This window comes from Dendrobates tinctorius, unplaced genomic scaffold (genome assembly GCF_039654945.1).
Source record: "Dendrobates tinctorius isolate UK_male_01 unplaced genomic scaffold, ASM3965494v1 ptg000008l, whole genome shotgun sequence".
NCBI lineage: Eukaryota > Metazoa > Chordata > Amphibia > Anura > Dendrobatidae > Dendrobates > Dendrobates tinctorius.
In genome coordinates, this window is record NW_027361676.1 from 13,162,199 (window position 1) to 13,189,645 (window position 27,447).

The 27,447-nt window shown below is 46.4% G+C and overlaps 1 long non-coding RNA gene across 2 annotated transcripts in view; it reads right to left on the reverse strand.

Moving 5' to 3' along the window:
- Positions 1-3,178: 3,178 nt before the first annotated feature.
- Positions 3,179-27,447, reverse strand: part of LOC141090221 (uncharacterized) — a 117,925-nt gene continuing 93,656 nt past the window's right edge. Inside the window, exon 2 of one of the 2 annotated variants that reach the window (XR_012232397.1) lies at positions 3,179-3,913. This is a non-coding gene — a long non-coding RNA (uncharacterized lncRNA). Of the gene's footprint in view, positions 3,914-26,108; positions 26,459-27,447 lie in introns of those variants that run through there. The other variant, XR_012232396.1, reaches the window with a different exon arrangement.

Genomic DNA, 27,447 nt, shown 5'->3' on the forward strand with positions numbered 1-27,447 from the left:
TTGGTGGGCGGGGTATCTCTGGGTCCGATTTGGTGGGCGGGGCCACTCTGGGTCTGATTTTTTGAGCGGGGCCACACTGGGTCCGATTTGGAGGCCGGGGTGGCTCAGCCTCTTATTTGGAGCCTGGGGTCACTCAGCTTTCGATTTGGCGCGCCGGCCCTTTAAGACTCATTTCGGTGCGCCGGCCCTTTAAGAGCCAGTTTGGCTCACTGGGCTTCTAAATCCACTTTGGTGCACATTCCCTCTCAGGGGCATGCGTCATGTGATGAAGCTAGATTTGCATTTGTGCTGTGGGTTTCGCTTTAAGAGCTGATATTATGTGGCAGAAGCTCTGTCCTGGGGGCCTCATGTGACGTTCATAGGCGTTGGCATAGTAACTGGGTCTGCCTGCGCATATCAATGAGCTTAACTGCCATTTCAATCACCTCAGGGCATGTTTTGTCTATGGCAAAATTTCCCCATTCAAATGCATTGAGACAATTCATTCCAATGACGGGAAAAAAAAATTTCTAACGCAAATTGCGCAAAAACTACAAATCCGATCGACACGAAAAATACTTAGCACACCTCTTGTGGACGCTGGCTGCGAAACTACACCTCAACGGAGTCTGTGCGTGTAGCGGTTCGGGCTGCATTAATTGCGGAAATCAACTGGATAATAATAAGAAGTTAGCAGCGTTCGGATTACAATATAGTGTTTTTTTCAAACCACTATAATGAAAGAAAATCAAATTTCCTACCTTTCTATCTGTCCAAAGACCAGATCTCCCAAATTAAATCCTTTTCACCCATCTGTTGGGTCAATAAAGAATTTACATACCTAGGAATCACCATTACAAAAAACCTGGTAGCAGCCAGTTTCAACACTCTATTGAATACCATCAATAAGGATACAAGCATCTACGGAGAGAAAGACCTATCACGGTGGGGCAGAATTCTCACTGTGAGAATTTTCACCCTTCCAAAAATTCTCTATGTTCTAGACTCCTTGCCTTTACCTATTTCGGTACCACAATTAACAACCATCCAAACAAACATCAAGAACTTCATCTGGAACAATAAAAAACCCAAAACCCTTCTGTCTATCACCTTCAAAAATAATCTCATGGAGGTTTAGGGATCCCTAATATCACAGCTCACTATCTAACATCCTTGATCAAGAATAGTAAACACTGGCTTCCATCCAATAGCCCCCCAGCATGGCTAGACATAGAAACCTTAATAAATAATGATAAAAAACCCCGAAACCTAATCATTAATACTCTAACAAAATGTTTCCCGGACACTACAGCTCACCCCATTTTTATTGCCACTACGTACGCTTGGAAAAAACTGGCATCCAGAAAAAAAGGTTCTTACAACCTAACAATTCTGAAAAAATTACCCCTAAATGTATTGTCTTCCCTGATCAACCAAGACTTCTATAATTCATGGGATGAAAATGGTATAAAAAAACTAGGGGACATCTTTGACGGACCATCAATTCAAAAATTTGGCGAATTAAAAATAAAATATAGACTTCCCTCATCAATGTTTGTCCAGTTCATGATACTAAAACAACAGGTTCTATCTTTTCTCCAGAAAAAAACAAGGTTTTCAGATGCAACTTTAAATCTATTCTGTAATACTGAGCACAGGATTTTCTGGAGTCATGCTTACATCTAAGACTGGCTCAACAATGACACCGAGCTTACAAAAAACGCTACCATTAAAAAATGGGAAAATGATCTAAAAATTAGCATATCGTGTGATGACTGGGAAGACGCTTTAAATCACACATACGCCTCCACAATGTCCATGGCACTACAGGAAACACATTACAAAGTTATATCCAGATGGTACTTCACCCCAGCCAGGGGAGCACATTTTGATAAAGAAACCTCTCCTTTATGCTGGAGAGGTTGTGGCTCCCATGGAAACCTTCTACATATGTTCTGGAGCTGTCCTAAACTGGCCCTATTGTGGTCACAAGTATCGGATACCATCAATAAAATATTAGGTAAGCCTACTACTCTCTCCCCTCAACTTGCACTGCTATTATTTGATCTCTTAGATGTCAGTCCAGACAAAAAATCCCTCATCATCCACACTCTGCTTGAAGTTAAAAATTCGATCGCATTCAATCGGAAAAATAAACCCCCCCCGCCTTTCAAGATATAAAAGATAGAATTCTTCTCCACAAATCCTATGAAGAAAGATTTGCTCTGGTTAACAACCAATTAAACAAATGCTCCAAAAAATGGTCTTACTGGGACGACCTGACTCCCTAAACCTCTAACACTGCATCCGTTTTACATAATAGCGCTTCACCTCAAAGTACATATGATATTTTTTTTTTTTGCAGAAAGTCTCACTGATCATATCTTCGACTTATTGCAACTCCGCTTTAGTCTATGTACCTATCCCGTATACCAATACTACATTTTGTTAATGTTATGTACGATATTTATTGTACAATTTTTTCTGTTCTTCTATTTGACTTATGTCATTCCGCTTAAATAATTACAACTGTTTAAACAACAAATTGTTTGATTGTTCAACTGTCATGTTTTGTACCCCCCTTAACCACCTTCCCTTTCCCTCCCCCCCTCCCATCCACCTCCCCTTCTTCCCTCACGTATTACACCATTGCTGACTTGACTTACTTGTATAAATGCATCTGAGTTAATGTTGAAAAATGTAAATAAAAATATGGAAAAAGGGTCCATTACACTATATGGAGCAATATATGAGGCTCATTATACCGTATGGAGCAATATATGAGGCTCATTTATTCTGTATGGAGCATTATGCGTTGCCCATAATACTGTATTGAGCAATATATGGGGCTCATTATACCGTATGGTGCAATATATGGGGCTCATTACTCTGTATGGAGCACTATGTGGTGCCCATAATACTGTATGGAGGACTATGCTGTCTGGTTTCTGAACTATTGTAGAATGTCCAATACATCTCACTCATGTAATGTAAAAAGTAAGAGAAATATTTGGCATTGTACTATACCTATATTTCTCTGCCGTATCTGTGCATCATGTATTGCGGTATGTGTTAAAGCTGCCCAATGAGACTCTTTGGACCAGGGCCCACAAAAACTTGGAGCTGGCCCTAACCAGCACTGTACCCAATATTCAGCTGTGTAACCTAATTCTATACAGTAAAAAGTAACAGACAGTCATAAAGATGGTACATGATATTTATTTAATGAGGCAATGGAGTCCAAAGCTGCAGCAGTATCAACACTGTTACCATTAGATAGCTGCTAAATGGACTGATGGTCTCTCCCAGTATCACTGCCATAATCTTACACTTCTTCCTTGCATCTTTACAAAGTTCTTCTGACGCTTCAAAGGAAGCAGTGACTACGGCATAGGGGGCAGCGAGGGTTGGAGCGGAGCCATGTGGAGATGCAACTGTGATGGTAGCAATGTTTGCATGGAAGAACTACGACTTCCTCTCCAATCTCATAGTCCATTATGCAGATGGCACAGGATTCTGCCTCTTCCTGAGATGTTATCCTTCTTGTTGGGATGCTCTTAGTGCACAGAGCTTGCCTTTGCTGCAGAATATTAAGTAGGTTAAATTGGGCTGGTGGCGATGGTGGCCGCATATGTGGAGGTGGATATACTCCCATTCCCTGCAGCTGAATGATGCGGTTAAAAAGATGGTTTGCCTGGTGTGACTGTAGAGCAGATGGGCTTGGAGCTGGGACCTCCATGGGTCTGGAGGGCTCTGCAGGGGCCAGTCTCAGTGGCGAGCGGCTTCTTTCCCTGCTATGGTGTGCTCTCTGCCACAGAGGAGCTCTGGCCCTTCTCCCTCTTGCGGTGATTTCAATGGGGGTCTCTATGATGGCCATCATTGGTAATGAGCCTTCTCTGCTCCCTTAGGCGATGGTGGAGGATTATGGCCTGACCTATAAAGAAAAAGATTACTATAATTATGCTAAATTGCAAAAAAAACACTTTTGGGCTAAATGGATAGAACTAGCTGTTGCTCTCGAATTTAGAGAGAGAAGGAAACATTGTTTTATCTTTGGCCTACATAAACCTGCTCAGTATTCCTTCTCTGCAGACATTACCAAGTAGGGTGCAAATATGTTAGCATTTTGGGCTCCACGTTTAACTTTTACCCAGGGCCTCACTTTGTCTACAACTTTCCCTGACCAACCCCTAAGGAATATGAATAGAAGGTGGAGGACGCACTGTGTGTCCTGAAACATCTTAGCCCAAAGAAAACCCTCAGAAAAGCTCCTATAAGGCGAATATTCTCTCACTTACCCTGATTTTCAGGTCGGCTCTGCCATGTCTCGTTGTCAGCATTGAGCTGATGCAGCTCCCGGGACGTCATGGCTCAGTTTCTCGGGGCTGAGATGGTGAAATGTAAAGAACTAAGTTCTCTGATGGCAAAGATGATATTGTGCCAAAAAAATAAGAATCCGTGGAAGTAAATACCAGACGTACAAACAATCTAGCGCGCGCTTCCAAAACCAAAGTGGAGTCTCCGCAAATGCATCAACTCTGAAAATGGCGCTGAGGTCATCGAGCACAGAGATTGTACAACCTCACAACATTCTGTGTCATTGTGACATCACATGTGAGTGGAACCACGTGCTGTCATAATGGCTGACTGTCCAGTCTGTTATACTGTATGTCCTCTATATACACACATACACTCCTGGGAAACAAATGTATTCATTGTAAGAATATTACACACCTAGGAATGATAATCAGTTTTATCATTTATATCAGTGTGTGCATTATTCCCTAAACCTCAGCCACTGCAGAACATGTTTCTCATGGTGGTCCTGAAAGAAAACTAAACACAAAGTCAAGTACCAAACTCCGCTACTCCTCGGTACTACTGCCAGTGTCCTCCTCTTCCAGCAGAGGCCATTGGGTGACCACTGCAGCCAATCACTTAATTTAATAGAAATTTCCCATTAATATGTTTTATCATAATTCAAAAGAAACATTTTTAGAAAAGAAAACAGATAAATGAGATTTTCAGAAAATGGCATATATGAAGGTGGATACTAATGGTATGATATACAGAGAGAGGAATGCTGTGACTACACAGATCATGTTGGTCCATCTGATTAACCCTTAGGAAAATAATCAGGTCATATAGGGACGTACATAGAAATCCCTGAATTAGGACATCCCATTGGCCCCAGATGCTATTAAACAACCCATCGAGATGGCAGAGACCTCCTTGTTTGACTTCTTAGATTCCATGGTTGCTGGCCACAATGGATTCTACCCGGTTAAACTGCTGCAATCAGCGTGGCTTGTATTAAGGCAGTTACGGCTGGTTGTCAGCTGTGTAAAACAGCCGGCTGTATGGAGTGGGCTCAGCTTGTAATTCTGCTCCTTATAAATCATCCTAACTTGAGCTGTACATATATACGGTATAAGCAGGGGATGGGGCCATTCTGCTCCAGGCTCCCTCTGTACATGGGCCCCATAGTGATCTTGCAGCCTGCCGCCATTGGCTGCATGTTACTGAGTCTATTTGAAAAAGCATATACGGTAGAAATTAATAATTACAGAGTGAACATATACAATCCCTATAAAAACTATTTTATTTCATATATATAAAAAAAAAACAATTTCCCAGTGAAACCATGGCAAATGCCATAATAAAAAGACCTGAACTGAGATGCTGCAAAGCCCTGCAATAAGCCTTTCTGATACCTTCCCATCCGTGGAGGCTGGCACCCTAGGGATTTGGGGTATTCCACAAATGATAAGTGGTCACATTATTTATATATATGCTCCATTGCGAGGGTATGTCTTTTTACATTTATTGTGGACCCTGATGTCATGATGTGGTAATTGTTATTCTATTTTTCTGGGATTGCCTGCATTAGTTTAGGGCATTTTTTATCATTCATCTCTGCACTATTGGTCATTGTTTTCATACCTGTGATATCAGGGACCGGGAGGGCAGTAAGGGACAGTCCTCGCTGAGTGGGGGCGCCAAAATCGGGATCCCTAGGGTGCCAACCTCCACGGATTGGAAGGTATCAGAAAGGCTTATTGCAGGGCTTTGCAGCATCTCAGTTCAGGTCTTTTTATTATGGCATTTGCCATGGTTTCACTGGGAAATTGTTTTTTTTCTTGTTTTTTTTATATGTATGAAATAAAATAGTTTTTATAGGGATTGTATATGTTCACTCTGCATGTTACTGAGGTCATACATATAAAGATGAAAGAAAGAAATATAAAATAAGGTAAAAAAATAAAATTCATCCTAGAAAAAATGTCTAAGTTTTTTATGCCTGTTTGCAGTAAAGCAAATTTATCTGAAACCTGATTTTCGTTGGAGAGGCTGATTATTCTCTTGTGGAAAGCACCATAGCGTACCCTAGTATACTAACATGAAAATGATGTGCCAGTAAAAGAGAAGGTAAAGTGCATGTGTTCTGGTCCACCAGCACCAACGCACATTTCACCCACAGGTTTCGTCAGGGGGCGCGTGGGTGAAACGTACATTGGGGCTGGCAGACCAGAGCACATGCACCTTACCTTCTCATTTACTGGCACATCATTTTGATGTAAGTATTGTAGGGATTCGCTCTGGTAGGCAATAGTTGGGCAGCAGTAACGAGGCAACACAAAGACATAAAGTCCAATTTCAGTGGTTTTAATGTCACTCAGTAACCAGCAGCTTAACAAAACATGAGGGAAATAAAACACATACTCCAGCTTGGAGAACCACTGGTCCCAGATTCACCCCTTGCACGGGACGGGCGTAACTAAGCGGCTGCCAGGTCCTGCAGCATCCGCCAGGTGCCATTCCCGGGGTTCTTCCGAGTCTTGCTGCAACAGTCCTGCAGCACGGGAATCCTATATACAAGTTGCAGGCTGCGTCCACACAAGTCCCTGTAGTTTCCAGAAACACACTCCCACTGTGGCATTTACCAACCTCCATTACATAGGGCCTAACCCCTCCCACCAGTGAGGTAGACATCACATGGGCTGATCAGGTGACCCTGACATCATCGCAGGTCCCGTCTTTAAGGAAAAACCCAGCCAAACATTAATCTGCTAGGAGAAACATATCTTCCATCCAGTAAAACACCCTTTACTGTACCACATACCTCCCCCCTATGTTCAACCCTAGAGGGGTGGACACATGACATACAGTGAACTCTGGACAGGGCATCTGAATTCCCCTGTAGTCTGCCTGCGCGATGTTCTACTGAAAACTTAAAGTTTTGCAGGGACAGGAACCAACTGGTGACTCGAGCATTCCTCTCCTTAGCTTGACTCATCCACGTAAGAGGGAAATGATCTGTCACCAACCAAAATGTTCTCCCCAGCAAATAGTAGCGCAACGATTCCAGTGCCCACTTGATGGCCAGGCACTCTCTCTCCACAATACTGTACCGGGTTTCAGTTGGGGTAAGCTTCCGGCTTAGGAAACTAACGGGATGCTCTTCCCCGTTAACTTCCTGAGACAGCACGGCACCGAGACCTATCTCAGAGGCATCAGTCTGCACCACGAACTCTTTTTTGAAATTTGGAGTGATCAGGTCTGGTGTACCACACAGTACCCCTTTTAATTTTGTAAAGGCCTCCTCTAACTGATCATTCCAGTGGACCATCACAGATTTTTTTCCTTTTAAACAATCTGTTAAAGGCGTGGACAGGGTTGCAAAGTTGGGAATGAATCACCTGTAATATCCCACCAAACCCAAAAAGGCGTTTACCTGCTTTGTTGTGAGGGGTCGGGGCCAGTTCTGAATTGCCTCGACCTTGTTCACTTGGGGCTTGACAACTCCCCTCCCAATGACATAACCCAAGTACCGGGCTTCCTCCAACCCCATGAAACACTTCTTTGGGTTGGCAGTTAGCCCTGCTTGTCGCAGGGAGTCTACCACTGCCTGTACTTTTGCTAAGTGGCTTTCCCAATTGGTGCTGAACACAATAATATCATCTAGATAGGCTGAGGCATAGCGGCGATGGGGACGGAGAACAATATCCATTAACCGCTGGAACGTTGCTGGAGCTGTTACCCAAAGGTTAACACCTTATACTGGAACAGCCCCTCAGGTGTTATAAACTCCATCTTTCCCTTCGCCGCCTCTGTTAGGGGTACCTGCCAATAACCTTTTGTGAGGTCCAGAGTTGTAAAATACTGTGCTTGCCCAAAGCGCTCTATCAACTCGTCAACCCGGGGCATGGGGTAGGCGTCAAACTTTGAAATGTCATTGAGTTTTCTAAAATCATTACAGAATCTTAGAGACCCATCAGGCTTGGGTATTAGATTTATTGGGCTGGCCCACTCACTCTGAGACTCTTCTATGACCCCTAACTGTAGCATCATTTTTACCTCTTCCGAGATGGCTTTTCGCCGAGCCTCAGGCACTCGATATGGCTTTAATCGGACCTTGGCCTGTGGCTCTGTGACAATGTCATGTTGGATTAGGGAGGTGCATCCAGGGAGCTCCGAAAAAAACATCTGTATTTCAGCTGAACTCCCGGACCTCCTGAACCTGTTTAGGAGACAAAGTATCTGCAATTTTGACCGCGGGTTGGACTTCTCCTGAATCGCCCCGAGGTAACGGAGCCTTTTCCATCTGAAACGCTGGCAGTGGACTATCCCCACCAAGGTGCTCTCTATCTTTCCAGGGTTTAAGCAAATTAATATGGTAAACCTGTTCTGGCTTTCTCCAACCTGGTTGGTATACCTTGTAGTCTACTGGTCCCACCTTCTCCATGATCTCGTAGAGTCCCTGCCACCTTGCGAGAAATTTGCTATCTACGGTAGGCACAAGCACCAAAACTCGATCCCCAGGGCTAAAGGTTCTTACCCGAGCCTCCCGGTTATAGACCCGACTCTGTGACCGTTGTGCTGCCTCCATATGTTCCCGGACCAAAGGTAGGACTGTCTCCATTCTCTCTTGCATTTTTGCAACATGTTCTATCACACTTTTGTGGGGAGTAGGTTGGTTCTCCCAGGCCTCTTTGCCTATATCTAGTAAGCCCTGTGGATGTCTGCCATACAATAGTTCAAAGGGCGAGAACCCCGTAGGTGTCTGAGGTATCTCCCGCACTGCAAATAACAAATATGGCAATAACAGATCCCAGTGGTTCCCATCTTTGGAAACTGCCTTTTTTAACATGCTCTTCAGTGTCTTATTGAATCTTTCTACCAGACATCTGTTTGGGGATGATAGACCGTGGTACGCAACTGTTTAACATTTAACAACTGGCAGAGTTCCTTCATAATTTTTTACGTAAAGGGGGTTCCCTGGTCTGTTAAAATCTCTTGTGGAATTCCCACCCGTGAAAACATACCCATGAGTTCCTTTGCTATAAGCTTAGCTGATGTGTGGCGCAGAGGAATGGCCTCAGGATATCAGGTAGCATAGTCTAGAACTACAAGAATGTGTTGGTGTCCCCTTGCCGACTTATTGAGAGGCCCCACCAGGTCCATGATCACTCTCTCGAAGGGTACCTCTATAATTGGCAAAGGGCTCCGAAAGTGAGACTGGGGACTGGTTACCTGGCATACTGGACAGGAGCTACAGCACTGTTTAACTTCTTCATGAACCCCTGGCCAGTAAAATCGCTGCAGAATTCGGTCGAGGGTCTTCTTTTGGCCCAAATGCCCCCGAGTATTTTGTGGGTGTGGCCCCTCAGGGTCCGATTTTGTGGGTGGGTCCCCTCAGGGTCTGATTTTGAGGGTGGGGCCCCTCAGGGTCCGATTTTGTGGGTGGGGCCCCTCAGGGTCTGATTTTGTGGGTAGGGCCCCTCATGGTCTGATTTTGTGGGTGGGGCCCCTCAGGGTATGATTTTGTGGCCGGGGCCCCTCAGGGTCAGATTTTGTGAGCTGGGGCCCCTCAGGGTCCAATTTTGTGGTTGGGGCCCCTCAGGGTCCGATTTTGTGGATGGGGCCTCTCAGAGTCCGATTTTGTGGGTGGGGCCCCTCAGGGTCCGATTTTGTGGGTGGGGCCCCTCAGGGTCCGATTTTGTGATTGGGGCCCCTCTGGGTTTGATTTTGTGGCCGGGGTCGCTCAGGGTCTGATTTTGTGGTTGGGGCCCCTCAGGGTCTGATTTTGTGGCCGGTGCCCCTCAGGGTCCGATTTTGTGGGTGGGGCCCCTCAGGGTCCGATTTTGTGGGTGGGGCCCCTCAGGGTCCGATTTTGTGATTGGGGCCCCTCTGGGTTTGATTTTGTGGCCGGGGTCGCTCAGGGTCTGATTTTGTGGTTGGGGCCCCTCAGGGTCTGATTTTGTGGCCGGTGCCCCTCAGGGTCCGATTTCGTGGCTGGGGCCCCTCAAGGTCCGATTTTGTGGCTGGGGACCCTCAGGGTCCGATTTTGTGGTTGGGGCCCCTCAGGGTCTGATTTGGTGGGCAGGGCTCCTCAGGGTCCGATTTGGTGGGCGGGGCCACTCTCGGTCCGATTTAGTGGGCGGTGCCCCCTAAGAGTCCGATTTGGTGGGCGGGGCCCCTCTGGGTCCGATTTGGTGAGCGGGGCCCTTCAGGGTCCGATTTGGTGGGCGGGGCCACTCTGGGTCCGATTTGGTGGGCGGGGCCACTCTGGGTCCGATTTGGTGGGTGGGGCCACTCTGGGTCCGATTTGGTGGGCTGGGCCACACTGGGTCTGATTTGGTGGGCGGGGCCACTCTGGGTCCGATTTGGTGGGCGGGGCCACTCTGGGTCCGATTTGGAGGCCAGGGTGGCTCAGCCTCCGATTTGTAGGCCATGGTCGATCAGCCTCCGATTTGGAGGGTCCCTCAGCTTTTGATTTGGCGCGCCGGCCCTTTAAGACTCATTTTGGTGCATCGGCCCTTTAAGAATCACTTAGGCGCGTCGGCCCTTTAAGAGCTAGTTTTGCTCACTGTGCTTCTAAATCCACTTTGGCGCACATTCTCTCTCAGGGGCATGCGTCATGTGATGAAGCTAGATTTGCATTTGTGCTGTGGGTTTCGCTTTAAGAGCTGATATTATGTGGCAGAAGCTCTGTCCTGGGGGCGTCATGTGACGTTCGTAGGCGTTGGCATAGTAACTGGGTGTGCCTGCGCATATCAATGAGCTTTACTGCCATTTGAATTGCCTCAGAGCATGTTTTAAGTTTCCCATTGAAAAGCATTGAGACAATGCATTCCAATGACGGGAAAAAAAATTTTCAAACGCAAATTGCGCAAAAACTACAAATCCGATCGACACGAAAAATACTTAGCACACCTCTCGTGGACGCTGGCTTTGAAACAACACCTCAACGGAGTCTGTGCGTGTAGCTGTTCGGGCCGCATTAATTGCGGAAATCAACTTAATAATAAGAAGAAGAATAAGTCAGCAGCGTTCGGATTACAATATAGTGGTTTTTTCAAACCACTATAATAAGAAGAAGAAGCAGAACTAGAAGTGTATTTCCTGAAGGAAGTACAGATAGTGCTTTGAAATGGAGCCCGGGCTGCCCTTTAAGAGAGACTTGCCTGCTGCCCCTGCAAGACTTTCAACTCAGGATCCGTTTTAACTGTGGGTACCTCTCATGGGCCACTTTGGCCTGTGGGGCCCCTCAGGGTCTGATTTGGTGGGTGGGGCCCCTCAGGATCCGATTCGGTGGCCTGGGCTCCTCAGGGCTTGAATTGGTGGACGGGATCACTCAGGGTCCGATTTTGTGGGTGGGCCCCTCAGGGTCCGATTTGGTGGGCAGGGCCCCTCAGGGTCCGATTTGGTGGGTGGGGCCCCCAGGGTCCTATTTGGTGGGCGGGACCACTCTGGGTCCGATTTGGTGGGCGGGGCCCCTCAGGATCCGATTTGGTGGGCGGGGCCCCTCAGGGTTCGATTTGGTGGGCGGAGCCCCTTAGGGTCCGATTTGGTGGGCGGGGCCCCTCAGGGTCTGATTTGGTGAGCGGGGCCCCTCAGGGTCCGATTTGGTGGGCGGGGCCCCTCAGGGTCCGATTTGGTGGCCGGGGTCCCTGAGTCCGATTTGGTGAGTGGGGCCCCTCAGGGTCCGATTTGGTGGGCGGGGCCTCTCAGAGTCCGATTTGGTGAGCGGGGCCACTCTGGGTCCAGTTTGGTGGGCTGGGACCCTCAGGGTCCGATTTGGTAGGCGGGGCCCCTCAGGGTCCGATTTAGTGGCCGGGGTCCCTCAGAGTCCGATTTGGTGAGCGGGGCCACTCAGGGTCCGATTTGGTGGGCGGGGCCCCTCAGAGTCCGATTTGGTGAGCGGGGCCCCTCAGGGTCCGATTTGGTGGACGGGGCCCCTCAGGGTCTGATTTGGTGGGCGAGGCCACTCTTGGTCCGATTTGGTGGGCGGTGCCACTCAGGGGCCGATTTGGTGGGCGGGGCCCCTCAGGGTCCAATTTGGTGGGAGGGGCCACTCTGGGTACAATTTTTTTTGGGAGGGGCCACTATGGGTACGATTTGGTGGGCGGGGCCTCTCTGGGTCCGATTTTGTGGGTGGGGCCCCTTAGGGTCCGATTTGGTGTGCGGGGTCACTCTAGGTCCGATTTGGTGGGCGGGGCCCCTCAGGGTCCGATTTGGTGGGCAGGGCCCCTCAGGGTCCGATTTGGTGGGTGGGGCCCCCAGGGTCCTATTTGGTGGGCGGGGCCACTCTGGGTCCGATTTGGTGGGCGGGGCCCCTCAGGATCCGATTTGGTGGGCGGGGCCCCTCAGGGTTCGATTTGGTGGGCGGAGCCCCTTAGGGTCCGATTTGGTGGGCGGGGCCCCTCAGGGTCTGATTTGGTGAGCGGGGCCCCTCAGGGTCTGATTTGGTGGGCGGGGCCCCTCAGGGTCCGATTTGGTGGCCGGGGTCCCTGAGTCCGATTTGGTGAGTGGGGCCCCTCAGGGTCCGATTTGGTGGGCGGGGCCTCTCAGAGTCCGATTTGGTGAGCGGGGCCACTCTGGGTCCAGTTTGGTGGGCTGGGACCCTCAGGGTCCGATTTGGTAGGCGGGGCCCCTCAGGGTCCGATTTAGTGGCCGGGGTCCCTCAGAGTCCGATTTGGTGAGCGGGGCCACTCAGGGTCCGATTTGGTGGGCGGGGCCCCTCAGAGTCCGATTTGGTGAGTGGGGCCCCTCAGGGTCCGATTTGGTGGACGGGGCCCCTCAGGGTCTGATTTGGTGGGCGAGGCCACTCTTGGTCCGATTTGGTGGGCGGTGCCACTCAGGGGCCGATTTGGTGGGCGGGGCCCCTCAGGGTCCAATTTGGTGGGAGGGGCCACTCTGGGTACAATTTTTTTTGGGAGGGGCCACTATGGGTACGATTTGGTGGGCGGGGCCTCTCTGGGTCCGATTTTGTGGGTGGGGCCCCTTAGGGTCCGATTTGGTGTGCGGGGTCACTCTAGGTCCGATTTGGTGGGCGGGGCCCCTCAGGGTCCGATTTGGTGGGCGGGGCCCCCAGGGTCCGATTTGGTGGGCGGAGCCACTCTGAGTCCGATTTGGTGGGCGGGGCCCCTCAGGGTCCGATGTGGTGGGCGGGACCACTCTCGGTACGATTTGGTGGGCGGGGCCACTCTGGGTCCGATTTGGTGAGCGGGGCCACTCTGGGTCCGATTTGGAGGCCAGGGTGGCTCAGCCTCTGATTTGTAGGCGAGGGTCGATCAGCCTCCGATTTGGAGGCCGGGGTGGCTCAGCCTCCGATTTGGAGCCTGGGGTCACTCAGCTTTCGATTTGGCGCGCCGGCCCTTTAAGACTCATTTCAGTGCGCCGGCCCTTTAAGAATCACTTTGGTGCACCAGCCCTTTAAGAATCACTTTGGCGCGTCGGCCCTTTAAGAGCTAGTTTTGCCCACTGGGCTTCTAAATCCACTTTGGCGCACATTCTCTCTAAGGGGCATGTGTCATGTGATGAAGCTAGATTTGCATTTGTGCTGTGGGTTTCGCTTTAAGAGCTGATATTATCTGCTAGAAACTCTGTCCTGGAGAGGTCATGTGACGTTCGTAGGTGTTGGCATAGTAACTGGGTGTGCCTGCGCATATCAATGAGCTTAACTGCCATTTCAATCGCCTCAGGGCATGTTTTGACTGTGGCAACATTTTCCATTGAAAAGCATTGGAGACAATGCATTCCAATGATGGGAAAAAAAAATTTCAAACGCAATTTGCGCAAAAACTACAAATCCGATTGACACGAAAAATACTTAGCACACCACTCATGGACGCTGGCTTCGAAATGACACCTCAACGGAGTCTGTGCGTGTAGCGGTTCGGGCCGCATTTATTGCGGAAATCAACTGAATAATAAGAAGAAGAAGTTAGCAGCGTTCGGATTACAATATAGTGGTTTTTTCAAACCACTATAATAACATTTTTACATCAGTTTTACTGTGTATTATTATTCATGTGAAAATCTAAATGAAGAATATTTTTCAATGCTGCCAGATTGCTGAGAAGACTACGACTTACTACATTGTGCTTAAAGGTAACCTGACAGCTCCATTATTGCTGTTAGGCATTGGGATTTTCCCACTTCACAGCATAGATCCCAAGCCTTATCTGCCTCTGCATTCTCCCATTCAGCTTTGGCCACTGCAGGTGCTGCTGAGCATAGACATCAGGCCCAGCGTCTTGCACAGGCTCATGCTGTTCATTTGGTTACTGCTGGCTCTCCTCCTAAGTCTATGGTAACCAGCAATAGGCAGCGGCGACCGGACGCTCTGGAGTCTAAGTCCAGAAAACAATTACTGTGCATGTCCGTGATGTGGCGTATTCCTATTGGTGGTCGTACGTCAGCTGCTTTGGTGATGTGGCAGCTCCAAATTGGTCCACGGGCAAGGTTCTGTCTGACTTGACATAAGCATAGCATATAAGAGGCGCACGCCAGTGAGCTAGTGTCATTTGTGATTGTGTATGTGAGTGGATAAGCTACCACTCTGTTTGCACGTGTGTGTGGCTGCTTTTATACCAGTGACTGTGTGTCTAGGCAGGTAGTGTAGAGTGGGAACTCCCGCTTGGCTTAGCATCTGTCTCAGGTCGTGTGTGCAGTTAGCACAGCTGAGTTACAGAGCAAGCTCAACCACTAACCTAGACTTCCCTGGGAGAGCGATAGGGTCCCACACCTAGCGTCATACTTTCTTTATTCCCCTGACGTTTAACAGGGTATAGCACTAAGTAATCTTTTGTTCAATACCGCTCAGTGAAGTAACGGAGCTGGGTACTCAGTGTTTCGGAGTGGTGTTTAACACTGTGTGTTCGAGCAATAGCTCGCTGTCTTGGTTCCTTCATTAACCTCTAGCAGTAGTTTTACACCTCTGCATGATGGACCCGGGTTGCGATTGCACTTTATAATTTATATTAATTTAGAGCAATCCGTAAACCCTAACAGTACACTAGCGCCAGGGTCTGGCTAGTAATGGAGGACGAGCAGCAGCTTCAGCGGAATATCCAGCAGCTGGAGGGCAGGTTGTCCACGCTTGAGCGGGCGACTTCAGCTGCGGATCTATCCACAGTAGCGGCACAGTCAGCCAATGACGCCGCTACTAGGGTTTCTGCTGCGACTCTTGCTCCGTCTTCCCCACACTTCCTGCTTCCCAATAAGTTCTCTGGGGACAGCAAGGCTTGCATGGGATTTGTGAACCAGTGCTCGATTCAGCTGGAGCTACTGACCTCACGTTTATCATCTGAATGGGCCAAGGTGAGATTTGTGGTGTCTCTGTTGATGGACAGAGCGTTGAAGTGGGCTACGCTGCTATGGGAGCGTAAGGACCAGGTGGTCCGGAGCGCCTCTTGCTTCCTGGGCACCCTGAAGCAGGTCTATCTAGGACCTCAGGTTACCCACTACACCGCACTCCAACTCTTGGCGCTTACCCAGGGTTCTTCCACGGTCAGCAAGTTTGCTATCCAATTCCGTACTTTAGCTTCTGAGTTGGAGTGGTCAGGTTCTGATTCCCGTTTTTTGGAGGGGCTTTGCTGACCACGTAAAGGATGCTCTGGCCACTAGGGAGATTCCCACTACACTGGAGGACTTAATATCGGTGTCCACTCGCATTGATCATCGGCACATTGAATGTAGATTGGAGCGAGCCCAGTAGACAAAGGATTCCGGTTGGCCCCAAATTTTACCAATCCTTTGGGGCCTCTGGCTCAAACTAGTGAGCCAGTGAAGGCCATGTAGGTATCTCAAGTGGAACCTAGGTCCCGTTTCATTCGTACATGCCCAACCTGCTTTGTTTGTAGGCAGGCAGGTCATTATGCTAACAAGTGTCCCAAGGTGGCAGGGAGATGACCAAGTCTAGTGGCTATCAGAGGAGGCTCACTATACATGGTAGATATGTCCTCCAAACTAACCTTTAAGGTGACTCTCTCATATGGGTCAACCACTCACATTACTGAGGCCTGCGTGGATTCCGGGGCTGAGGGCAATTTTCTGTCTTCCACCTTCGCCCGACGGCACACAATACCCCTAGTGATGCTCCCAAAGTCAATCACCATCCAAGTGGTTAATGGGTCCACTCTATCTACCCAAATCACTCATCAAACCATTCCTCTTGCACTCATAATCTCTCCAAAACATCAAGAGATAATTTCCTTGTTGGTCATCCTCGAGGGTATTGATTAAATACTGTTAGGCATATCATGGTTGTGCTGCCATTCATTTCATATAGATTGGGCTACTGGGAGCATACTGGGATGGAGTAGGTCATGTGAGGGACAGTGTCTTAGGGCCCAAGTTCTGGTTGGGTCATCTGAGGTCACTTCAGATTTAACCCCTCTTCCTAAGCACTACTGGCAATATGCAGACGTGTTCTCTAAGAAGGCCGTGGAGACTCTTCCTCCCCCATCGACCTTATGATTGTCCTATAGACCTCATCCTGGAGACAGAGCTTCCTCATGGGCATGTCTACCCTTTGTCTCTCACAGTGACTGTGGCTACATTGGAGTACATCAAGGAGAATCTAGTGAGAAGGTTTATTAGGAAGTCACTGTGTCCTGCTGGGGCCAGGTTCTTCTGTGTCCAGGTGATGAGTGGGGAATTTCGTCCTTACACTGATTATAGGGGCTTGAATGCCATCACCATCAAAAACAAATACCCTTTGCCACTCATCTCTGAGCTCTTCGATAGAATGCGGAGTGCTAGGATATTTACTAAGTTGGATCTGCGTGGGGCTTATAATTTAATACGTATATGAGAAGGGGACAAAAGGAAGACTGTATTTAATACTTGGGACAGTCATAATGAGTACTTAGCAATGCCGTTTGGTCTCTGTAATGCTCCCACGGTCTTCCAGGACTTCGTCAATGACATCTTTTGGGAGTTGTTATCCACGTCTGTAGTGGTATATCTTGATGACATACTTATCTACTCTCCAGATCTTGACACTCTCTGAAGAGATGTCTATAGAGTCTTCGAACTCTTGTGCGCCAATTCGCTTTTTGCCAAATTGGAGAAATGCGTGTTTGAGCAGGAGTCTTTACCTTTTCTAGGGTATATCATTTTAGCCAAGGGTTTGGTAATGGATCCTGCCAAGCTGGAGTCAGTGATGAACTGGCAGGAACCACATTACCTTAAAGCGATGCAGCGCTTTATGGGGTTTATCACCTATTACCGCCAGTTCATTCCCCACTTCTATACCCTAGCAGCTCTGTGGGTAGCCCTCACCAAGAAGGGAGCTAATCCTAAGCAGTGGTCCGAGGAGGTCTCTAAGGCCTTTAATTCCCTGAAGTGTGACTTTGCTAGGGCTCCTGTGCTACATCGGCCTGATGTGGATAAGCCCTTGATCCTGGAAGTGGATGCCTCTTCTGTCGATGCTAGGGAGTCCTGTACCAGAAGGACGTTCACGGTCGGAAACATCCTTGTTTCTTTTTTCTAAAACCTTCTCACCAGCGGAGAGGAATTATTATATTAGGGACAGGGAGTTACTGGCCATGAAGTTGGCCTTCTCAGACTGGAGACACCTCCTAGAGGGAGATGGGCATCCCTTCAAGGTTTTCTCGGACCATAAAAAAATTCTTTATCTGCAGACAACTCGACGGCTGAATTCTCGCCAGGCCAGAGGGTCCTTGTTCTTCTCACGATTTAATTTCTCCATCCATTTTCTGTCCGGGGAGAATAACTTATGTGCTGATGCTCTCTCCCATTCGAAAGTCTCGTCCAAGGATGGGGATGAGCCATGTCTCTTTGTCCCATCAGAGAGTCTTCGGACGGTGGTACTGGTCTCGTTAGAGCAGGTACCCCCTGGCAAGTCTTATGTTCCCCCTAATCTGCAGGCAGACATTCTCTCATGGGCACACATGTCCAAATTGGCTGGATGTTTCGGCACCAAAAGGACTACTGAGCTACTAGCAAGGTCTTATTGGTGGCTTCGGATGTAAGGTATTATGTGCAAGCCTGTATCTCATGTGCTAGGAATCAGTCATCCAGGCAGAGACCCGCGGGCTTGCTTTATCCTTTGCCAGTAGCGGACAGGCCCTGGGAGATGGTCGGGATGGACTGTAATAATACAGTGATCTAGGTCATTTCGTATTATTTTTCTAAAATGGTGCATTTGGTCCCCCTTCCACGCCTACTTTCTGCATGAGTGTTGGTGGCATTGCTTATAAAACACATTTTCCACCTGTATGGGATGCCTGACAAGATTGTCAGTGACCGAAGTCCCCAGTTTGCATCCCGATTTTGGAGGGAGCACTGTAAGCTACGTAGTATTGAGCTTATTTTGTCCTCTGTGTACCATGCAGAGACGAGACGAATGGACTGGTGGAGAGGACCAATCAGACGCTGGTCACGTATCACGGAGTTTGCCTTAAATAATGCCATTTCTGATTCCATGGGGCAGACTCCGTTTCTCCTTAATTATGGGCAACACCCGCATGTTCCGATACCCATGCCCGTCTCGACTTCCAACTCTAGGGTGGCAGATTGGGCAGTGGAGGCTTGTGACATCTGGGATCGCATGCAGGATGCAATTCAAGCCTCTAAGGAGAGAATGAGGCTACCTATTGACACGCGTCATCGTCCTGCTCCAGTCTTTGCACCTTTTGATTTGATGTGGTTATCAACTCGTAACATCAGGCAGCGTGTAGAGTCCACTAAATTTACTCCCCACTACCTAGGTCCTTTCAAGGTCCTTGAACAGGTGAATCCTGTAGTCTATCACCTCGGTCTTCCACCACATATGAACATCACCAACACCTTCCACGTGTCTCTGTTAAAACCCGTATATATGACCCTGTCTTCTGGGACTCCTGCTGGGAGTTTGGATATGTCCTCGGACGAATTTGAGGTCAATGCCATTGTCTGGTCCAAGGTGGTGCGTGGTAAAAAACTTTTTGGGTGGACTGGAAGGTTCATGGGCCTGAGAATAGGACCTGGAACCTATAGAGCACATTCATGCCCCCCAGCTTCTTGCGGCTTTCGAGCATGGCGAAAGTTGCTGGGGGGATTCTAGCGGGGGGGTAATGAAAGGCGTCGGGATTCTCCCACTGCACAGGATAGATCACAAGCCTTTTCTGCCTCTGCGGTCTCCTATTCAGCTTCGGCCGCTGCTGAGCATAGATGTCAGTCCCAGCGTCTTGCTCAGGCTCATGCTGTTCATTTGGTCACTGCTGGCTCTCCAGCCAACCAGCGATAGGCAGCGGCGACCAGACACTCTGGAGTCTAAGTCCAAAAATCACCTTACTGAGCATGTCCGTGATGTGGCGTCTTCCTATTGATGGTTGTACGTCAACTGTTCTGGTGATGTGGCAGCTCCGGATTGGTCCATGGGCAAGGTCCTGTCAGACTGAACATGAGCATAGTGTATAAAAGGCTCTCAGAGGCGCACGTCGGTGTGCTAGTGACATTTGTGATTGTGTATGTGAGTGGATACACTACTACTCTGTGTGCACGTGTGTGTGGACTGCTCTTATAACAGTGACTGTGTGTCTAGGCAAGCAGGGTAGGGTGGGAAACTCGCTTGGCTTAGCATCTGTCTCCGGTCATGTGTGCGGTTAGCACAACTGAGTTACAGAGCAAGCTCAGCCACTAGCCTAGACTTCCCTGAGAGAGTGATAGGGTCCCACACCTAGCGTCATACTTGCTTTATTCCTGTGATGTTTAACAGGGTATAGCACTAAGTGCTCTCTTTCTCAGTACCACTCAGTGAAGTAACAGAGCTGGATACTCAGTGTTTCGTTCACACGGTGTGGCGTTTGACACAGTGTGTTCAAGCAATTGCTCGCTGTCTTGGTTCCATCATTACCCTCTAGCAGCAGTTTTACACCTCTGCACGGTTGACCCCGGGTTGCGATTGCACTTTATAATTTATTTTAATTTAGTGCAATCCATCAACCTAACAATTCCAGCTGTGATTTTTTATTTTTTTTGCTCGAGACACAGCATTTACAAAAAATCTGATTTTAAATTGTGAGTTAGAAGACAATGCGGCCCATATTATTAATCTAGGAGACAGGACCCATGTGGCTTCATCCCACCCTGCTCCTCTAGACAGATAGGTGTCTTCTTATGTGTCTGTGTTTAGGGAGAGATCTGTCAGTCAAGGGGATCATGGCATGGAGAATCTGGCAGGGACCTGCCCCTTGAACTGGGCAGCGTTGTAGTTTTGTAGTGCATACTTATCATTTAATTATAACATTTATAATGTGACTCAACGCACGGCTCGGCATGGCTCCGCTCCTTTGCATGTATAGGTCATGAATATGGACGCCACACCTTTGGAAGTGGAGTCCATGTCCATATTCATGACCTTAATGAGCGGTATTATGTGACCGCTCAGCACTGGATGAAGCTGCCGTGCCCGACAAGGATGCAGGAACTGAGGGTGAATATCGATGTCTGGAAGCCAGCAGTTGCAGCTGTCACTACAGTGCTACAGCTGCTGGCTCCCCTTGTGTCCAGCATTCTGAGCCATGGCTCCATGGACCAGCAACAGAACTACAATGGCCTAGTCCTGGGCGGCGGACCAGTGGTTGGGGACCCCTGCATTAATCTATATATATATATATATATATATAAAAATGATTGTATGTGTGTGTATCAGCCACACCCACTCCACATAGCAACCAATCACTAAGCATCTTTCATTTCACCAGAGCTGTTTAAAAGAAGCTGAGCTGTGATTGGTTGCTATGAGCAACAGTTTTCCTTGTAGACAGTTGTGGTAACTGAGGCCTATTATTCTTATCATTTCTAAGGTGTTATCGTCCTTCTGTAAAGCTGGAAATAACACAATTTATTACTGTGCCAACTCGGACCACCCTCTGACACAGACTGCAGGGTGAGCCCAGGGGGAGCCCAGTATCACACAGGATAGGATTAGATATACGGCTCAGCAGACAGTATCACACAGGATAGGATTAGATACATGGCTCAGCATACAGTAACACACAGGATAGGATTAGATACACTGGTCAGTAGGCAGTACCACACAGGATAGGATTCGATACACGGTCCTGCAGTCAGTATCACACAGGATAGGATTCGATACACGGTCCTGCAGTCAGTATCACACAGGATAGGATTAGATACACAGGTAAGCAGTCAGTATCACACAGGATAGGATTAGATACATGGCTCAGCAGACTATAACACACAGGATAGGATTAGATAGATGGCTCAGCAGTCAGTATCACACAGGATAGAATTAGATACACGGCTCAGCAGACAGTTTCACACAGGATAGGATTAGATACATGGATTAGCAGCAGACAGTATCACACAGGATAGGATTAGAAACACAGCTAAAGGAGACTGTATCACACAGGATAGGATTAGATACACGGTTCAGCAGACAGGATTAGATACACAGCTCAGCAGACAGTGTCACACAGGAAAGGATTAGATACATGGTTTAGCAGCAGACAGTATCACACAGGATAGGATTAGAAACACGGCTAAGGAGACTGTATCACACAGGATAGGATTAGATACACGGTTCAGCAGACAGTAACAGACAGGATAGGATTAGATACACAGTTCAGCAGACAGTGTCACACAGGATAGGATTAGATACACAGTTCAGCAGACAATAACACACAGGAGAGGATTAGATACATGGCTCAGCGGACAGTATCACACAGGAGAGGATTAGATACACAGCTCAGCAGTCAGTATTACACAACATAGGATTAGATACACGGCTCAGCAGACAGTAACACACAGGAGAGGATTAGATACATGGTCAATAGGCAGTATCACACAGGATAGGATTCGATACACGGTCCTGCAGTCAGTATCACACAGGATAGGATTAGATACACGGGTAAGCAGTCAGTATCACACAGGATAGGATTAGATACATGGCTCAGCAGACTATAACACACAGGAGAGGATTAGATAGATGGCTCAGCAGACAGTATCACACAGGATAGGATTAGATAGATGGCTCAGTAGTCAGTATCACACAGGATAGGATTAGATGCATGGCTCAGCACACAGTATCACACAGAATAGGATTAAATACATGGTTTAGCAGCAGACAGTATCACACAGGATAGGATTAGAAACATGGCTAAGTAGACTGTATCACACATGATAGGATTAGATACACAGCTCAGCAGACAATAACACACAGGAGAGGATTAGATACATGGCTCAGCGGACAGTATCACACAGGAGGGGATTAGATACACAGCTCAGCAGTCAGTATTACACAAGATAGGATTAGATACACGGCTCAGCAGACAGTAACACACAGGAGAGGATTTTGATACTATCTGTTGAGCCGTCTATCTAATCCTCTTCTGTGTGATACTTTCTGCTGAGCCATGTATCTAAACCTCTCCTGTGTGTTATAGTCTGCTGAGCAATGTATCTAATCCTATCCTGTGTGATACTGACTGCTTACCTGTGTATCGAATCCTATCCTGTGTGATACTGTCTACTGACCCGTGTATCTAATCCTATCCTGTGTGATACTGTCTGATGACCTGTGTATCTAATCCTATCCTGTGTGCTACTGTCTGCTGAGCCGTGTATCTAATCATATCTAGTGTGATACTGTCTGCTGAGATGTGTATCTAATCCTATCCTGTGTGATACTGTCTACAGACCAGTGTATCTAATCCTATCCTGTGTGATACTGTCTGCTGAGCTGTGTATCTAATCCCCTCCTGTGTGATACTGTCCGCTGAGTCGTGTATCTAATCCTCTCCTGTGTGTTATTGTCTGCTGAGCTGTGTATCTAATCCTATCCTGTGTGATACTGCCCACTGACCAGTGTATCTAATACTATCCTGTGTGATAGTCTCCTGAGCTGTATATCTAATCCTATCCTGCGTGATACAGTCTGCTGAGCCGTGTATCTAATCCTATCCTGTGTGATACTGTCTGCTGCTAAACCATGTATCTAATCCTATCCTGTGTGATACTGTCTGCTGAGCCGTGTATCTAATCCTATTCTGTGTGATACTGTGTCCTGAGCCATGTATCTAATCCTATCCTGTGTGATCCTGTCTACTGAGCCGTGTATCTAATCCTATCCTGTGTGATACTGTCTGCTGCTAAACCATGTATCTAATCCTATCCTGTGTGATACTGTCTGCTGAGCCGTGTATCTAATCCTATTCTGTGTGATACTGTGTCCTGAGCCATGTATCTAATCCTATCCTGTGTGATCCTGTCTACTGAGCTGTGTATCTAATCCTATCCTGTAATTAAGGAAAGAGAGCGCACATAGGGTGACAAAACTGATTTTTTGGGTGACAATATACGGTTATTGCACTCACCTTTACAGGTTGTGAACAGTCACAACCCCTTGCAGAATGTGAAAGGAACCAGTGGTCGCTGCAGACTCCCGTAGATACCAATGTCACAATGGAGGAAGAAAAATCATAATTTGTAACTAACTAACCACAGTTAGTTACTATGCCCAGGCAACGCAGGGCTCTTCAGCTAGTTAATAAATATATTTCACCCAAGATCATTTGTACTTACTTTAAAAAATCAGCTAAATTTGAGGTTTATATGGCCATTATAACATGAATTTTCAAAGTAAATACATGTAAATACTTATGTCCCCAAAACAATTGAGAAAAGTATTCATGGAGTGATACCTTTATTGGCTAACCAACACCAGCCTTATTAGGTCATAGAGATCTATTTATTAATCTTTGCCATTTCTAGTATGAAATCTGATGACAAATTTGCTATGAGTATTAAATATTGGTTGTTGCTTTGTTTCTTAATGCCATTTTATTTGGAAAGTATATTAAAATGTTAAACTTCACCGAGTAAACCGAATTTCCAAGCCAAGTTGTCTGTTGATGTTGATGTTTTATCTTTACAACTAGCTAATAGAAAAGTTATTTTTCCAAATCTTAAGATTATGTTTTGGACTTAATAAACTTTTTTTTTATATTGGGACTACACATGAGGCAGTAACTTAAGGAGAAAACTATTATGTCTCCAGTGTGCAGCGATCATTAGGGAGAGTCTGTAAGAGTGACATTGAAGAGCAGTATGTCTCAACTCAAAACTAAGTTCAGGAAAATCATTACCTGACCTCCAGAAATGTTCATAATAATCACTTTAAACAGTATTTGCAATATGTTTTGCTTTTATTCTCTTTTCCCAATTTAATGCATTCAGTATTTTACTTAAGTTTTTCTATTATGAGAGATTTTAGAACAATGTGATATGTATTTTGTTCTACAGAAAACTGTTGAAGATAAATAGATATAACTTTTAACGAGAATCTCTGTTGTGAATTCTCTTTCTGGGCTTCCTATGGTGGTTACTGAAGGTAGTGGAGCTGGTCAGATTGACAGAGGTGTTGCGAGTTCTCTTTCTGGGCTCACTCTGGTGGTTACTGGAGGTAGTGGAGCTGGTCAGATTGAGAGAGGCTTGCCACCTGATAATGATGATGATGATTGGAGATCTGGGGTTTCTGACTGGTGTATTTAAGACAGCTGACTTCCTTCAATCCCTGCTGGTGATTTTCTTCCTGTGCCTTCTGAGCTCTGATGTCTCCTGCTCTATTCCTGCATGGTTCAGCTAAGTGGTTCATTTGCTATTCTTTTTGCATTTGATCTGGTTTTGTCTATCTCTGCTTTGTGCGGGTCAGCTTGCTCCTGCTGGGGCTGTGCTGGATCACCGCCCATATGTTACTGCTTGTGTCAGTTTGTTCTGTCCCCTGTTATATTGGTCTCTTTTTGCTTTGCTTTCAGTGTATACCAGAGTGCTGATATAGTGGGGGCGAAGTCGTGTGACTTCAGTGTTTTTTGTGCACCAGACGTGTTGGATTTTTCAGTGTTTTTTGCGTGATTGCAGACAGTGTCTTTCCTTTCCTCTCTTGTCTAGTCAGTTTGGGCCCCATCATTTGCTCAGTCTATTTTTCTGCCTGCATTTGTGTTTTCATCTTGTCTCACTGACAATATATGTTTGGGGGCTATCTATTCCTTTGGGGTCTGCTCCGGAGCAGTTTAGATTTCACCTTTCTTGCTTTAGGCTGAGCTAGCTCTCCGGCTGTGCCAAGGTGTCTAGGATCATCGTAGGTACGCTCCACGGCTACTGCTAGTTGTGAGGACAGGATCAGGGGTCTGCAATCCGCTTAGTTACCAACCTCTCTGGTTTTCTGTGGCCTAGCCTGGTCCTGCTATCCTCCTTGGTGACCCATTCTTAACAAATCTCATTTAGCAGAGAACTTATTTACATTTTGCATAAAATAATAGTTCACTTTTAAAAATCTAAAACTTTTTGAAAGTGATAGAAGATTAAATAATTTAGTATCAGCAACTATTTTGTGTCGGGGTGATGTTTTTCTTCATTTTGCTCTATTTTCAATTTGTGACCAATCAATATCTGTAAAAAATTAAAAAAATAATAGTCCTTATTTCTCTAAAAAGGTTCTCTAAATTCTGGACTTGAGTATAAGCAGGTAAGGTTGGCACCCTTCAATAAACACTGACATGTGATAAGAACAATTACTGTTAAGCATGGCTGACTCTAATGGCTTTCCAGTAGAATTTAAGCTATGAAATATTACTATATATGAAGTATTTAGGTCATTCCTTCTCTACAATATCAATACACAGGGATCAACATATATCTTAGTTGTTGATTCATTCACGCAATAATAACTTCCGCCTATTTGAAATTCAAAAACGTCTAAGAAAACAAACTGCACAATGTCAGAAATTGAAAATATGAAACTAAAGTAACAAGAGGCAAATTTTATTCTAGAAAAGATACTGTTCCTATCTATCCACTCTGAATAGAAAAGTAGGTGAATAGTGACCATGAATAATGTTCTTCATACATTGAGCAACATCCACTGAGGTCATGATGAAATATGCCTTTTTTTTTTTTTTAAAACGAAGAAAAAGAGATGCGGCACTCACCCAATTTGCAGTGTAGTGTTTCTTTATTCGACCATTAAAGGTAACACAATAGAGGACGGGCAGATTACATGAGGCATGCGAGGAAAAAGCGGATGACAGCCGTTTCGCGTACACAGACGCTTCAACAGAGCACCGTTATCCCTAGCAGCGTGTTGCATACTGTGTGCCCAGGATTGATCCTGGACTAGTTGCTGGTGGATTAGTGCCTTGGTGCCGTTCATCTGTGTTTTCTTTGAATTTAATGAAATATGTCTTTATTTTAAAGGGATGCACAACTTTGAGAACTTATTTTTTTGCCTTTCATTGTGAATTGATCGACATTATGTTCTATCTGTTGCTGCATTCCGAATAGATTAATATATTCATTTATATGAAAATTAGATATTAAGTGCTATGGGTGTTGCAGAGCAATTGATAAGCCTCTGCCTCCCAAGGTTGCTTCCACGATTAGCATCTGGTTTTATACATTGATTCACAGCTCACTGACTACGTGATGTCAGGTTGCGGGCATTTTAATCAAAAAGTGAGCTATCAATCTAGCTAAATAGCCTAGTGGTGAGCGGAGAATCAACCTCAGGAGGCAAAGGCTTGCGAAGTGCTTTGCTATGCAAAGAGAACTTAACACTTCAGTTGTATATGAATGAAAAATGATAATTACTCAAGAATGCAGCATCAGATAGAAGACATTAAAGGGGTGAATGGATTTAACTTTTGAAGATCATATTTGTTTTGGGGGCTTAATTTTACCAATGAATTTTTTGCAACCAGTACAATTGTTTTAATACAATCAAATCATGAAGGGGGAATATAGATCAATTTAATTTAAGAATACAGCAAAGCTATACATAGACTTTGAGTAAAGATTCATAATAATTTTTATTTCTACAGCAGCAACATATACCGCAGCACTTTACATTTTACAGGGGACTTGTACAGACAATAAAGATTTAACACAGTAAATGCATAATTCAACAGATACCAAGAGAAGTGAGAGTCGTGCTCAAGAGCTTACAATCTATGCAGAAATGTATTGTGCGGTCCAGCCATCAATAAAATAAATAGGGTATTCAAAAAAAGCTGCATTAACCAGCCACTAGCCAGTATCTTTATAAGTGCGGATACAGAGTGCATTTAAGTGCAAGATTCATCTTTTAATACTTTCTTACATAAGAAAATAACATTCTGTTAATGAGCTGACACTACAGATAAGTGAATAAAT